The following is a 14402-nucleotide window of genomic DNA, read 5'->3' on the forward strand; positions in this document are numbered from 1 at the left end:
TTTAGTTGGATCGAATTACATGTAATCGAACTCCTATTCTTTGAGATTGCATGGGAAGCTTTGTTTTACTTAGAAAATCTGGGGATGTTCCATGTACTGAAATAATATGAATTGATTTCAAGTTTTCCATATAGGAAACAGAGTTCTGATTATTTGCAGACCTATTAGTTGAACTGGTAAAACGCTAGCCTTCTTTCACCAGGCTTTTACTGAATCACTGAAATCTTCCAGCACAATTGGGGATGGATCTTGGCATGGCGGCATGTATGCAGGAGGTGGAAGGATACTGGTCTCAGGCGTGCCGCCGTCCTTCACTATGAAACAGTGTCCATACCCCAGGTGAGATGTCGATCCAAATGACAGTGCCATAGCCATACACCTGCATGCAACCATCCTTATCAGTTCCAATGATCAACATCGGTTTTTATAGTATACTTGTATAGTCCTGAAGAATACACCCACCAGGATTATTTGCTACAAATCTGAGGGCAACCCATCCATTCTGAGGAACTGTAACGGTGTTCCGTTCAGGTGGGTCAACCAAATTAAACCCTTGGGGATCAGTCTCATTGTCGAAAACTCCATAACCTGACCCAATCACATAAAAGGTATAACCATGTAGATGCAGTGGATGATCTTCGGGTGTATACTGCAGATTAGTTCCCTGGAATATGATCTCCACTGATTCATTGTAGTTGAGGACCTTCACCTTAGTCGCCTGCATTGTTACATCGGAAGGCATATCGTACCCGGTGAAGTTAAAATAGTAGGACGGATGGTCTGGGAAATCTGTGGTATAAACTCCACCAACATGCCTGTAATAAACCCTCATTTGGAGACCATCATAAACAATAATCCAGGAAAAAAAAAGACTGAAAAAAAGAAAAGAAAAGAGAAATAAAAAACACAGTGGAGTACCTGTAGTAGGCTTGCAGCACATCCATCTCGGGGTTCAGAAAACTAATGTTGTTCAAGCTTGAAGCTATGTAAGTCCCTGTTGTCCCCTCATCTTCATAGACCACTGAATTCATTGCCACTGTGATGTACATTCTAGTAGTTATATCTAGAGGCACATTCACTGGGTGCTCTGGGCTTGCTAAGCTCCGAAACTGGGACAAAAAGCTGTATGCAACCCCCAATTGGTGGTAAGCAGGAAGGTTGGCTGGAAAGGAAGGTGCGGCCGGGGGTGTGTAGTTGCCTCTATATTGAATAATTGCAGTAACATTTGAATCATCGAAGTCGGGAACTTCAGGATTTTCAGATACAAACTGCCTGGCAGCCATGTAATAGTAACTTGGAGCCTGGTCCATTGTGACCAGGACATCCATGGTTTGTCCCGGGGTGATCATTATGAAACTGGTGACAAATGGTTTGGTGTAGGTTCCGTCGGTGCCAACAACAGTGAGGTTGTGGCCGGATATGGCGAAGAAGGTTTCCGAGTTCATGATTGCATTCACTATGCGAAGAAGATAGGTCTTGCCATAATCCACCAGTAAACGATATGTTGTTCCTGCAACAAATTAGTCATGAAGATCAATAGATGTTGGTGCTTGTAACTCTTCATACGCAGGATACATTTATTTGCTAGTTGTATGTTGAGGTACCGTTGGAGCATGCTGCAAAATCTCCTGGCTGGCCGTTGATGGTGTAAGCATCTGATACCGGAGTAGATGAAGTGGAATTTTGGAGCAGAGCCTCCTGAACCAGCAAGTTCACATCTCCAGTGAACCAAGATGCTGCAATAAGAAAATAGTAAGATCAACACCTAAATATCCGGAATTAATCCATTCCATTCATTGTAGTTTAATAGAAAAAAAAAAATCATTCTCATGGTACTAGCTAGTTATGGCCCATCTTTTTTTTTTTTTCTGTTGAAAGAATAGTGCTTTTTGTTCTCATCCTCGCTTGTTCCACATAAGGCTCTTGGGTCCCTTACCTAATTTTCCAAAGTAAACAAAATCACATGGACTCTCAATTCCCCGACCTACTTCTCAAGACTAGAAATCCATTGTAGTAAAAAATATTTGCAGAGTTACCAAGCACAATAACTTCTTCAGCATCAGGCTTGGGATATGGATAGGTGGTTCCTTCAGCTGGCAAAACAACAATAGCACCATGGACAGTGGCCCTTGTCCAGTTACTGTGGGCATGCCACCAAAGAGTTCCTTCCTGATCTTTACCCAATATCACCTCGTATGTGAAGTTTGTTCTTGGTTGAATGCTGCACTGTGTGATGTATTCTGGGCCGTCCGACCATGGATTCCTTGTTTGCTCCACTCCATGCCTAACAATTTCCCCTTTCTTATTATTTGTTCGTGAGCTTACTCATATAAATAAATAGTTAGTTCCTTCATTTGTAAAGAGTAGCTAAAGAACTGTCATTACCAATGAATAGTGACACCATAATCGCCTTCATTCTGCACGTTTACGTAGACTGTATCGCCTCTGTGAATCCGAATGACTGGCCCTGGAAAGCTTTCATTCACAGTCAGCATGCTTTTTGTGCTGCACAGCCTTGTGAAATTGGATTCTTCAGCTACAGGACATCAAAAAAGAGGCAATGTACAATGTGAGTAGCAACAAAGACCTTGGATTCTGATCAAAGCAGGCAAGTGTTAAGGTAATACTCACAACAAAGTCATAGTAGTGGGCGTCTCCTTGGACACTGCAAACAAGCATTCCACTCATAAGCACAAGCACAAGCAACTTCAAGAAAAAACCCATCTTCTTCAACCCCATGGCTTCTTTCCTGCTTCGTTGCATTGACTGAGATGCAGGTGGTGAGATAAAACTTCATATTTGAGCCTTCTGAAGTATTTATAAGAAAATGTGACAGATTTCTCATTTCCTTGGACTCCTTTCCTCTTTGATACTTGACTTCTGGTTACTGCCCCACCAACCAACAGTCCAATTGACAAGAATTTCACAAGAAAAAAAAGTATCACCAGCTGATAGCTATCCTATGACGTGCAGAAATGCTTTGCAAATCACTGTCCAGTCTTCTGCTTAAATTCAGCCTCCATAACTGACTATCCTACGATAGGCAGTAATGTTTTGCAAGCCACTGTCCAGTCTTCTGCTTAGATTCAGCGTCCATAACTGACTCATTGAATTGTATACATGACTGCTGCTAAATATGTACATGACCAAGGCTAAATCCAGGCAAAAAACTTGGAAGAAAAAATTGGAAAATATATATAAAATTCCGAACAAATCAGCCTATTTAATCCAAAATTTTAGGTTATTAGATAACTTTAACACTTAAAAAGCTTAAAAATTAATTAAATAATAAGTTTTATCAATTTGTCTAGTTTATTTGTGAGTGATTGTTATGGTTAAAATAAACGTTTCTTTTTTTTTTTGGGAGATTTACTAATGATTAAATTTTTAGTTGAAGACTCAGAAGAAATGTTAATAATAGTTAGGTGTATAGATTGGTCGTGGTTCCTTTTTCTTACGTGTGGAAGAAAGTTAGGTTTGAGGGTAACCCTTGAATTGCATGCAGAAAGCAAAGAGCAAAATGATTATAGTAATTCAGCATGTACGGATGTTTTGTGTGTACGGGGTGCAAGAAATTTAGGTAGCTCAAACTGACGACAAAAATTTTACGATATATTATAGAAATATTGCGGAAATTTTGGATGTCGGCTGACCGCAAAATGAAGTGGAGTGGAGATTAAGCCAGCAAACAATCGCCCATATATCGGTGATGTTTTTGTCCACTCCCATTTTTTGGTGACATAGAAGAGAAAACGTGCCCAACTGGAAAAAACGTTCTTTTGGTTCGATGGTTAGAAATGAATTATAACGTTAAAAAGAAAATCCAATAACTATTTTGGCTTAATTTTTTTTTATTCTTTTAAAAAATACTTTATTTTTAATCAATTTCAATCACAATTTAATTGAAGCTCTTTTGATCTCTTATTACTCAAATTTTATTAGTGATTGCTATCAAAAGTTTATAAATTTGGGAATTTGATATTAAAGTTGTGGATTAACTCTAAATCAAGGTTGATAAATTGTTTTAAGGTATATATGTAATTTAATTTAAATTATTTAATTAGTAGAAATTTAATAATTTAAATGATTGAAATTATTAGTTTAATTTTAATAATAGTTTAACATTAAACATTAATTATACTCACTTGTATTTATATATTGAATTTCATTTATATGCATTGTTTAATCTTCATTTTATTTACTAACATTATATTGTAAGTTTAAATGTCTATTATATTTAAATCACCTAATTAGTACATTTTCAATAAAAACTAGTAATTTATTTAGTGTTTTTAAATTTAGTATAGTATTGAAATTAAATTATAGTTAACTGTTTATTCAATTTCATATTATGGATAGTTAAGTTTCAATTGTAGTTAACTTTAATATAAGTTTTATATTCATATTAAACTTTAGTCTATTGTTTATCAAATATCATTTATATATATAGTTCTATATTTTTAATTCATTTAATGTAATTACAAGTGTAAGTGCAAGTGGGAGTGGAGTAGCGGGATGAGATCCTACTTAAAAGCATTGTACACTAATGGAGCAGAATAGAAACATTCTATTGGTTGAACATAGATTGCACTTGAGAAATCCTTGAAGTTTTGATTTTTTCGGTTTACTTCACCCTTCATCCTCACATCCAAGATGTCCCAAGAGGATTTCAAGGTCATCATTATTCATGAAATATGCCTATAAATATATTAAAAAAAACTCTAAGAAAGCATGAGAAAGTTGGGCATATACAAGATGACATATAATTGCTTAGTTGAAGGGTGCTTTTAATGATATACTCAAACTTAAGATGTGATATTGACACTCGTTGTTAAAAAAAATGGAGATGCGTGACAGTTACCAACCAGTCATCACCTTGGCCTCTTTGGGGGCAAAGGGATAGAGTTTTCATGGTAAGGAAAACACCATTCAATAATGAAGGACTTCGAGGATAAGTCTCTATACTCTATTGCTGATGTTAGCTCAACCACTAGCTCACCAATTGGGGAGTTAAAGCAAAACAATCCCTTTGACCATTCTATTTTTTTCACTTCTTTATTCTCGATGACCATGTTGGTAATGGCTACTGGCACTAAATATGTGGAAGAACAACTAGTAGAAATGGCTTGTGCCATCGATAAACTCACCAAGACTACATAGGAGAAAGATCTACAAATAACCTCTTTCATAAACAAGGTCAAAGCACAAGCACAAAACACAGTTGAGTTGAGTTAAGGACTCACTCATCCCTTGGGAATCACATCTCCAAGTGATGTACCGCATGCGTCTAAGTTGGTGTAAGTCGAGAGACAAACCGTTGAATCTGCCTCGATGGCATCGCTGTCTATCCAAAACTTTAGGACATGATAACTAACACCATTAGAGTGTAGTATGGTGGACCCTCATAAAGTACACTCATTTACTCTAAGCCTTACACCAAGAGGATTGATAACTTATGTATGCATGTGGGTTATCAACCTCCACAATTTCAATCATTCAATTGGAAAAGGAAATTCAAAGCAGCATGTTTCCCACTTTGTCCAAACTTGCAATAATGCAAGCATGGAAGGTGACCTATTGGTAAAACAATTTGTTCGATCTCTCCAAGGGAATGCCTTTGATTGGTTCATAGACCTTGCACTTGATTTGCATTGACAATTGTGATAAAATGGAGCGTGAATTCCTCAACCTCTTCTATAACACCTTATGAACAATAACCATGATGGAGCTTACCAATACAAAGCAATGGAAAGATGAGTCAGTTGTTGACTACATCAATAATTGGTGTTCCTTAAGTCTTGATTGTAAGAATAGATTATCTGAGGTGTCAGTTGTGGAAATGTGCATATAAGGAATGCATTGAGGTCTTTTGTATATCCTCCAAGGAATACGACCTTGCACCTCCGAAGAATTGGCTACTTGGGCACATGACATAGAACTCAGAATAGCCAACCATGGGTGTAACGAAAGATCCTATCATCGACCAACAAAGGGAGATAAATGATGGGAAAATGGGTGACATGACCTCAAAGAAACCTGTCCAGGAGTCAATGATGGTATATATGACTCCCATTAAAATTTCGGTAAGAGATAAAAAGGAGGTAAAAGAGGTTGCATCAACCAAGAAAATGAGAGGTGTCGGCTCACCTTGAAGGAGTTGGAGGAGAAGAAATATCATTTTTCCGACTCTAATGTGCCTAGCATGTTGGAAGACTTGCTCTAGAAAAAAGTTATTGAACTACTTGAGTGCAAGTGCCCGAAAGAAATGGGTTGCGTTGATGATCTGACTACTATCGTTACCACTGAATTGTTAGCCACCCGGTGGAAAAATGTTTCACCTTAAAAGAGCTTATAATGAAACTTGCTAGACAAGGAGAATGCTAAAATTTTGATTTTTTTGCTTTCGTTACATAGGATCTAAAGGCTTAGGATAGTTTGCATGCACCTACACGATTCAGAGTATGGGAATGAAGAGATCTAGGGTCCTAATAGGACCAATTAGACATATTAGAGAATTGATTGATTAGACTAGTGGGTTAACTTTTAAAAAAAAAATTGAGCCATTTTAAGCAACATTGACCAGTATTGAACTAGTAGATCAACGAATTGGATTGGAGAATTGATTAATTAGATTAACGGTTTGATTAAAATGAGAAAAAGGGGAGGAGAGGGGAATTAGATTTTGACCAACAGTAGAAAACAACTTTTCCCCTCTTTAAGTACCCTTATTTGTTTCCACATCCTAACCAGGTTAACAACATCTCGTCTATTAGGATAAAATAATAAAATATAAAGTTAATGAAATGTGAATAAAAAGATAATAAATATGAAGTTAATGATGTAAATTTTTTATTTTTTATATATGAAATATCTTCTCAACAATAAAATATTATAAATTTTTTGTTTAATTAAATTAAAAATATTAATATATTTACATTTATATGATGTAAGAGGAGAATATAAAGATAAAAGAATGAAATATTTAAAAATTTTAATTTCTATAATTACTTTTAATTTTAATTTTATATATAATAATAATTATAATAACTTTTTCGGTTTAGTAATTGGTTGAGTTTTAAAAACATTAATTCGGGTCTTTGAGAACATATTTTAGAGAGTAAAAAAAACTCCCTAGTCCTCTCATATAAATTTTCATTTATTAAGAATTTTTGGATAATTGATAAGATGGTGTCACATGTATATATAAAAGATTCATAGGAGAAATATTTGGTAACAACTGTATGTGCCCTACCTGCTAAGTGATTCTTTTATTTCTCTTAATTTGAGAAAAATAAGTTTAACAATATTTTGACCAACTTGTTTTGATGAGCCACTAAATGAAGACTTTCAAACCTTTATATATTTGGTGGCCTAATGAAGACACCACCAAGGTATGCTAAACCCAATTACCTCCTCAGGTCCTACTCTGAGCTTGGCTTAGTAGCTTAAGAAAAAAGAAAGTATAAATAGAATCTCCCATATAGAGCCATTATATGGATGCTATTATTTTAGGAAAGAAGCTTAGGGGAGGTAGGATATGTAATTTATTTAAGAAAGGCAAATTATATTCAAGTGCTTGTATAGCCTAATGGTAGCCATCTATTTTTATTTAAAATCTTTAAGTTCAGAGAGACATTTGCATCTCTTGGGCACAAGGTGGCTCCTGGGCACAAATTTAATGAAGTTTGTGGCCATAGGGCACCAAAATGGTATTAGTGTCATGCGGTTGCAGGGCCATAGTGCTCCCCCCCCTAAAATTTTGATAGAAATAGAGTGAGCAGAGGAGAGGGAGGAGACTTAAGGTTTGATAGGTGAGGACATTTTCATCCTATTACATACAATTTTTTTAGAAAAGAAAAAGAAAAAAGGAAAATGGCTAATAGCGAAATACATGTAAGAGCATGGTATGAGATGTGGGGGGCCCTATTTCAACAACAAAGCAGAGAGAGCCCCTGTTTTCTTAACCAGAAGGAGGAGCTCTCATAAGCAGATCAGGTACCCTCATTGAGTTATGATGTTATAATGAAAAGGAAACAGAGCAGAGAAGAGAAGAAGAAACAGAGTGCTCATTTATTCTCGTTCATCATACAGAGAAATAGGAGGCGGGCAAAAAGAGTGCTGTAAATAATCTGTAACTAACTCCAGCTCATCCTCTTAGAAAAATACAAAAGCAGCTGTCTAACTAACAGGACTTTTATTTTTTACACTTAAGATCATCTTAATAGATGTGGCTTGGAATTGATATGGTATACTTGGATCAAATCTTACTTATAGTGTGACTACTCCATCTGCATCATTGAAATCTTCAAGGCGAATAGGGGATGGAGTTGTGCAGGGAGGCATGTAATCAGGAGGTGGAAGGAGACTAGTTTCTGGTGTGCCACCATCCTTCACTATGAAAACAGTGGCCATACCCCATGTGAAATGCCGATCCAAATGACAATGCCATAGCCACACACCTTCAAGAAATCATCCACACAATCAGTTTCGAAAATTAGCATCTATGATTCATCTATAAAACGAGTGGATGAAAAGTTGAGGAAGAACATACCTGGATTGTCGACTCTAAGTCTGATGGCAACCCACCCATTCTTAGGAACTCTAACCGTGTTTTGTTCAGGTGGACTCAACCAAGTTATAGCCTTTTAGGATCAGCCACAGGGTCGAAATTTCCAAAACCCATGCCAACCACAAAAAAGGTAAATCCATGCAGATGAACTGGATGATCTTCAGCTGAAGTTAGCAAATTTGTTCCCTGGAATACAATCTCCAATGTTTCATTGTAATTCAGCACCTTCACCTTGGTTGCTGGCTTCGTTATGGCAGAAGGCAAATCGTCCACACCAGTGAAGTCAAAAAAGGAAGGCGGGTCGTCTGGAAAATCTGTGGTGTAAACCCCACTTATGTGCCTGAAATTAAGGATTTGGAAATCATTAGGAAGCAAATATTAAAGTCCATGTTTTTAGTAGTAGGCAACAAAGGTATACCTGTAGTAGGCATCCAATATACTAGAACTGGGATCCATGAAACTTATGTTGTTCAAGGTGGAAGCAATATGGGGGACTATAATTCCCTCAAATGTATAGCTGACCAGATTAATTGAAGCTGTTTGAACCATTCTGGTAGTTACATTTTGGGGCACATTTGCTGGGTGTTCTGGGCTTGCTAAGCTCCTGAGCTTGCTGGTGAAGTTATATCCAGCATCTAATTGGTAAAAAGTGGGAAGCGTAGTGGGAAGGGAAGGAGAAGCTGGTGGGGTGTAGTTGCCTCTATACTGAAGTATCGCGGTGGCGGTCCATATTGGTAAAGTCAGGTACACTTGGGTCAATGGTGACAAATTGTCTTATAGCCATGTAATAGTAACTTGGGGTTTGGTTTGCTGTGATCAGACATCCATGGTTTGTCCTGGGTGATCATTAAGTAATTGGTAACTAATGGTTTGGTGTAGGTTTCCATCTGTGCCAACGACTGTCAAGTTGTGCTCAGAAATAGCAAAGAAGAGTTCTGAATTCATGGCTGCGTTCACTATGCGAAGAAGATAGGTCTTGCCATAATCCACAACCAAACTGTATGCTGGCTCTGCCACACAGGAAACAAACATGGTGATCATCAGATCTAAATTTATAAATGTACAACGACTTGAAATTCCTCTTCAACTTTTGTCATATATATGCATAAGTCTGTTAGAAATGTTAACTAGTTATATGCTTAATTACATACCACTAGAGCATGCGACTAGATCTCCAGGAAAGCCATTGATGGTGTAAGCATCGGATTCGGGTGTAGTAGCATTATAATGGATCAGGTCATACTCAAGCTCCGCGTTCTGGTCTGCATCATACCAACATGCTGCAGGTACATGATCATGAGAAGCTGCTCTTCCTAAAAATATACAAAATCATAAATTTTGATGAAAATATTTGCATACCCAATACAATAACTTCTTCGCCATCAGGCTGGGGAAATGGATAGGTGGTTCCTTCAGCTGGCAAAACCACGATGGCACCGTGCACAGTGGCCCGTGTCCAGTCACTATGGGCATGCCACCAAAGGGTTCCTTCCTGATCTTCACCAAATATCACCTTCTGTGTGAAGCTTGTCCCTGGTTGAATCTGGCACTGCGTGATGTGATCTGGGCCATCTGACCATGGATTCCTTGGCTGCTTCACTCCATGCCTAATAACAAAAATGACATCTATAACATTTATTCTTCAGCTTTAACGTCTTATTAGTTATTAGTTAGTTCCTTCATCTTCTAAGAATGTAGGCAAAACTCCAATTCTTTTATCTAGTTTATATGGGGAGTGTCAGTATGAGAAAGAGATTCAAGTGTCCTCACCAATGAATGGTGACCCATGACTCCCTTCATTCTGAACATTGATAATAGCCGTATCGCCTGTGTGAACATAAACCACTGGCCCTGGGAAGCTCTCATTTACAGTCAGCATGGTCTTTGTGACACACAGCCTTGTGAAATTGGTGTCCTTGAGCTACAAGAAGACCAGCAAAATGGAAGAATATGAGTATATTAAAAAAAAAAAAAACTAAATAACAAACAAGGTCCATAGATATCAGAAAAGCAGGTAAGAGGGATCCATTGATTAAATTAACCAAGGCAGTGCCAAAAGCATAACTCACAACAAAATCATAGTAGTGCGTATCCCCTTCAGCAATCCTGCAGACAAGCATCAATCCACTCGAAAGCACAAGAAGCAGCAACTGTACGGAAGAATCCATTTTCTCCAACGCCATTATTTCTTCACTCTCCCTCTTCTAATATACGTCTACAGAGAGGAAGGAGGCCAGTTAAAATTTGGCTCCTAAATGCTACTTCATTTAAACCAAGTGTCTATAAGAACAACGGTTGGTCCTGAGTTAGTTGGACTGGCCCAGGTTTGCCTTTGGTTGATTTCTTGTTGTTTCAATTTTAGGTGGAGTCCATGGTCTGACCTCTTTGTTCCTTCCCCACTTGTGTCTCCCCCGAAATTGCCACGTAGGCTAGAAAAACGTTGCCAAACAACATTCGACTCACGGAATGTGAAAAGATCAAAATTAATTTATGAAATTTTAATTATTTGAGTTTGTAATTGAAGTGAAAGCCAAACAACATTCCAATGACCAGTGAAATGTGAAAGCATCAATGAATATTTACTGATTTATTGATAAATAATTATTTATTAATTTAGGGACAGTATTATGTTTGGTATATATATAATGTATAAATCAAAAAATAAGGGATGTGGTCAAAGAGTTAATATATAAATGTCTAAGATACTACAAAAAGAAGAGATGTTATTAATTGTAAAAAATAGAAAAACTCCTATAAAAAAGAGATATGATCGATGTAAAAATTTAATATTCCTAGAAGATAAATAGGCTTGAAGTGTGAATGGTTCCGAGAAAAAGTTGAATTAAGAAAATAGAACTTATAAGAAATTTCTCGATATTGTATCATGGTTTGCTAATTTTTGGATAGACTTCTTCACTTATTAATTTATATTTCCTTAGGTCTCTAAAGATTTCTAAAAAAATTATTATATGAGGCATTTAGTAATATTACCAATTTAAACATTGATTTGAGTTTGAATCGGAAAATTTTATTATTTAAGTGAGAAGTATTAACAATTTTGATACCATTTGTAATACCCTGCTTTCGTTTATGTAGATATTGTTTGTTATAATATCAAACGGTTCTTACAACTTTAAAACGCGTTTATAAGGTTAAAAAAAACTCATACATATATAGGTTTATAAACTTTTTTTACCCACCAGTGTGAGAATAAAATTGGTGGATGAAAATTATAAAACTATATTTGAAAAATGACCTTGAAAAGGTGAATAAAAAAAAAAGGGAAATAACCAACAACACTAATTTTTAAGATAAAGTTAAATAAAATAAGAATTAAAATGTGATTAATTGGAAGATTTTTTTTTGAATATCAATGTTTAAAATAGTATCTAATAAATGAAGCAATGAACTAACTATTGATATTTTGAAATTAAAATTGTGAAGAAGTAAATGTTAAAAGATTTGTGCTAACATTAATGTTTTGGAATTAAAATTTAATAGATAAAATAATAAATTCATAAATTGAGTGTTCCTTGAAATGGATGAAATAAATATTTGCATTCTAAAACAAAGAAGATTGAGGAGAAAATAAGAGAAATTTGAAGGAAAAAAATCAACTCAAAGGTTATCTTAATCTAATCCTATTTACGAGATTCAATTTGAAAGAATTTTTAAGTTTTTGATATAATGAAATTACCTACTCAATTAGGTGAAAAGTAAGTTTTAATTCACTAATTTAAAAAAATATATAGAAAAAAAAGCCTTAAAATTTATAAATCATATTATCAAGTAAAATGATATTTTAGGAAAAAATTATTTGATTTATAAAAAAGTGTATATATTTAAAATATTTTTAAATGAATAATGATAAAATTAAAATTCAATTATATATATATATATATATTTTAAATAGTGAGTCAAACCCACTTTTTCTGTGATTTTTTGTTTTTTTCTTTCGAAATACATGAATGTTTGCTAGAAGTTGGACTAGGCTCCTTTGTCCACCTTTGGAGAGATATTTAGATGGCTGCTAGGCTTGATGTCTGCCGGAATCCTTACCATGTAGTAAAAGGTAGCTGTAGTTTGCCATATTGTGAATCACACGTAGGAATTCTCTTAATCACATGTGGGAATCCTTTCGGCGTCACATCAGCATAATCTTGACTGGTGGATGTGACCCTGCAACTAACTTTTTGATCTCTGGTTCATCACCCATTGAAAAGTTAATTAATGACTTATTTGACAGTGAGAATGAAAAAAATAAAAAAGTATTTTTATTTAAATTGAAATGAGAATAATGTAGAGACTTTTATTCGAGCATGTCATTGGAAATTGTTTAATAAAGAAATACTCATTTCTAACATAAATATTTGAGGATGTAATTCAAAAGCAGATTTAAAATTTTTTAAATATATTTTATGGTTGTTTTTTTATTCTTTCTAATTTTTAAAAATAATTTATAATTAAAAAATTGATCTAATTAATTGCAAATTACATTAAAATATTCCAGAATACTTTTTTTTTTTGTTGTTGAGTATTAAATGTAATGAAAAACTTAATAATTTACGTGTTAAAAATAAAATAATTTTATTTTCATTTTAAATAAAAAAATTATCAACAATTATTATTTTAAAATTAGTATCATTCAATTTTAACAAAAAAAAAAAAGAAAAACAATTATGTTTTTAGATGTTCATATCCATATTTTTATAATATATACTAAAATAATATATTTTTATAAAAATATAATTTATGATTTTATTATAATATTACTATCATATTTTACTAAAAAATTATTTATTTTTTAATTTATTATTTATAATTAAAAATCTATCATGGAAGGAATCTTAGAGAGAGCCAAGGGAAAAGGTGTGGTATAGAAATGTATGCCTGAACCATAGTTTTTGAGAAGTCGACATCTTTGAATGGCAAGCACCTCAATATTTAATATATTATATAAAATTAAAATTAATTATAAGAAATTAGAAATATAAATATAATTCAATTTTTTTAAAAAAATATTTTATCTTTTATATTTGATTTCATGGAATGAAACGATGATAACTTTAAATATAAATATATTAATATTTTTAATTTTATTTAATAAAATATATATAATATTTAAATATGAAGATATATTTAAGATAAAGGAAAAATATAATATTCAATTCTATTTACATATTAAAAATTACAGATTTTATTATTTTAATACTTATCATTGTAAAAATAAATATTCACTTAAACATTTATGTTTATTTAAGAATTTAAATTAATGAAACTTCAAAGAAAACAAAAACAAAAAAAAAAAATTGAAAATCAAAGATTACGTTATTTGGTTTTTGTAATAGTTTGCATATAGCCCAATGGTAGATATTTCCTTAGTTTTGTGCTGCAACCCATGTTGATTCCCCCATGCTGCTGCCACTTGCATTTTCCATCCATCTAACGCATCCCACATCAGAAATTGACATATAAAATATTTCTTCCTATAAATATAGATGAGCTTAAGATGAAATTAACAAAGCATTTGGCCCATTTAGCAGTGGGCTGAACTGGGGATTAGCCTCTAGGCCCACTCGGTGTTGCCATACCCCATGTGAAGCGTCGGTCCAAATGATGGCATAGCCATATGCTTGTAAAGTACCATCCTTATTAGTTATAGAGTATGTTTGATAGTGATTTAAGAAGTGTTTTCTAGTTTTTTTTAACACTTGAAATTTTTTATCTTTCAAGCATAAAAAAGACTAAAAATACTTCATAAAATCACTACCAAACAAACTCTGCATATTAATATCTATATCAATCACACAAAATCTTAAATATAAGATGTACA

At 34.2% G+C, this 14402-nt stretch overlaps 2 pseudogenes; both read right to left on the reverse strand.

Moving 5' to 3' along the window:
• Positions 1–94: 94 nt before the first annotated feature.
• LOC117907469 lies at positions 95–2792 on the reverse strand (annotated as a pseudogene).
• A 5251-nt stretch (positions 2793–8043) lies between these two features.
• Positions 8044–10807, reverse strand: LOC117907744 (annotated as a pseudogene).
• Positions 10808–14402: the final 3595 nt, after the last annotated feature.

The sequence above is a fragment of the Vitis riparia genome, chromosome 18 (assembly GCF_004353265.1).
Source record: "Vitis riparia cultivar Riparia Gloire de Montpellier isolate 1030 chromosome 18, EGFV_Vit.rip_1.0, whole genome shotgun sequence".
Lineage (NCBI taxonomy): Eukaryota > Viridiplantae > Streptophyta > Magnoliopsida > Vitales > Vitaceae > Vitis > Vitis riparia.